A 2,544-nucleotide genomic window follows, 5' to 3' on the forward strand; every position below is an offset into this window, starting at 1 on the left:
TAGTAATCCCTCAATAGATCTGTATTGCATTTATAGCAATCCCTCAGAAAATCTGTATTGCGTTTATAGTAATCCCTTAGTAAATCTGTATTGCGTTTATAGTAATCCCTTAGTAAATCTGTATTGCATTTATAGCAATCCCTCAGTAAATCTGTATTGCATTTATAGTAATCCCTCAGTAAATCTGTATTGCGTTTATAGTAATCCCTTAGTAAATCTGTATTGCATTTGTAGCAATCCCTCAGTAAATCTATATTGCATTTATAGTAATCCCTCAGTAAATCTGTATTGCTATATAAAGTAATCGCTCAGTAAATCTCTATTGCATTTATAGTAATCCCTCAGTAAATCTGTATTGCATTTATAGTAATCCCTCAGTAAATCTGTATTGCATTTATAGCAATCCCTCAGTAAATCTGTATTGCGTTTATAGTAGTCCCTTAGTAAATCTGTATTGTATTTATAGTAATCCCTCAATAAATCTCTATTGCGTTTATAGTAATCCCTCAGTAAATCTGTATTGCATTTATAGCAATCCCTCAGTAAATCTGTATTGCATTTATAGCAATCCCTCAGAAAATTTCTATTGCGTTTATAGTAATCCCTGAATAAATCTGTATTGCATTTATAGCAATCCCTCAGTAAATCTGTATTGCATTTATAGTAATCCCTCAGTAAATCTGTATTGCATTGATAGCAATCCCTCAGTAAATCTGTATTGCGTTTATAGTAAACCCTTAGTAAATCTGTATTGCATTTATAGCAATCCCTCAGTAAATCTGTATTGCATTTATAGTAATCCCTCAGTAAATCTGTATTGCATTTATAGCAATCCCTCAGTAAATCTGTATTGCGTTTATAGTAATCCCTAAGTAAATCTGTATTGCATTTATAGCAATCCCTCAGTAAATCTGTATTGCGTTTATAGTAATCCCTTAGTAAATCTGTATTGCATTTATAGTAATCCCTCAGTAAATCTGTATTGCATTTATAGCAATCCCTCAGTAAATCTGTATTGCATTTATAGTAATCCCTCAGTAAATCTGTATTGCATTTATAGTAATCCCTCAGTAAATCTGTATTGCGTTTATAGTAAACCCTTAGTAAATCTGTATTGCATTTATAGCAATCCCTCAGTAAATCTGTATTGCATTTATAGTAATCCCTCAGTAGATCTGTATTGCATTTATAGCAATCCCTCAGTAAATCTGTATTGCATTTATAGCAATCCCTCAGAAAATCTCTATTGCGTTTATAGTAATCCCTCAGTAAATCTGTATTGCATTTATAGCAATCCCTCAGTAAATCTGTATTGCATTTATAGTAATCCCTCAGTAAATCTGTATTGCATTTATAGCAATCCCTCAGTAAATCTGTACTGCGTTTATAGTAAACCCTTAGTAAATCTGTATTGCATTTATAGCAATCCCTCAGTAAATCTGTATTGCATTTATAGTAATCCCTCAGTAAATCTGTATTGCATTTATAGCAATCCCTCAGTAAATCTGTATTGCATTTATAGCAATCCCTCAGTAAATCTGTATTGCGTTTATAGTAATCCCTTAGTAAATCTGTATTGCATTTATAGCAATCCCTCAGTAAATCTGTATTGCGTTTATAGTAATCCCTTAGTAAATCTGTATTGCATTTATAGTAATCCCTCAGTAAATCTGTATTGCATTTATAGCAATCCCTCAGTAAATCTGTATTGCATTTATAGTAATCCCTTAGTAAATCTGTATTGCATTTATAGCAATCCCTCAGTAAATCTGTATTGCGTTTATAGTAATCCCTTAGTAAATCTGTATTGCATTTATAGCAATCCCTCAGTAAATCTGTATTGCATTTATAGTAATCCCTTAGTAAATCTGTATTGCATTTATAGCAATCCCTCAGTAAATCTGTATTGCGTTTATAGTAATCCCTTAGTAAATCTGTATTGCATTTATAGCAATCCCTTAGTAAATCTTTATTGCATTTATAGTAATCCGTGATTAAATCTGTATTGCATTTATAGCAATCCCTCAGTGAATCTCTATTGCATTTATAGTAATCCCTGATTAAATCTGTATTGCATTTATAGCAATCCCTCAGTAAATCTGTATTGCATTTATAGTAATCCCTCAGTAAATCTGTATTACATTTATAGCAATCTCTCAGTAAATCTATATTACGTTTATAGTAATCCCTTAGTAAATCTGTATTGCATTTATAGCAATCCCTCAGTAAATCTGTATTGCATTTATAGTAATCCCTCAGTAGATCTGTATTGCATTTATAGCAATCCCTCAGTAAATCTGTATTGCGTTTATAGTAATCCCTTAGTAAATCTGTATTGCGTTTATAGTAATCCCTTAGTAAATCTGTATTGCATTTATAGCAATCCCTCAGTAAATCTGTATTGCATTTATAGTAATCCCTTAGTAAATCTGTATTGCATTTATAGTAATCCCTCAGTAAATCTGTATTGCTATATAAAGTAATCCCTCAGTAAATCTCTATTGCATTTATAGTAATCCCTGAGTAAATCTGTATTGCATTTAT

Source organism: Pseudophryne corroboree, chromosome 1, assembly GCF_028390025.1.
Source record: "Pseudophryne corroboree isolate aPseCor3 chromosome 1, aPseCor3.hap2, whole genome shotgun sequence".
NCBI classification, from domain to species: Eukaryota; Metazoa; Chordata; class Amphibia; order Anura; family Myobatrachidae; genus Pseudophryne; species Pseudophryne corroboree.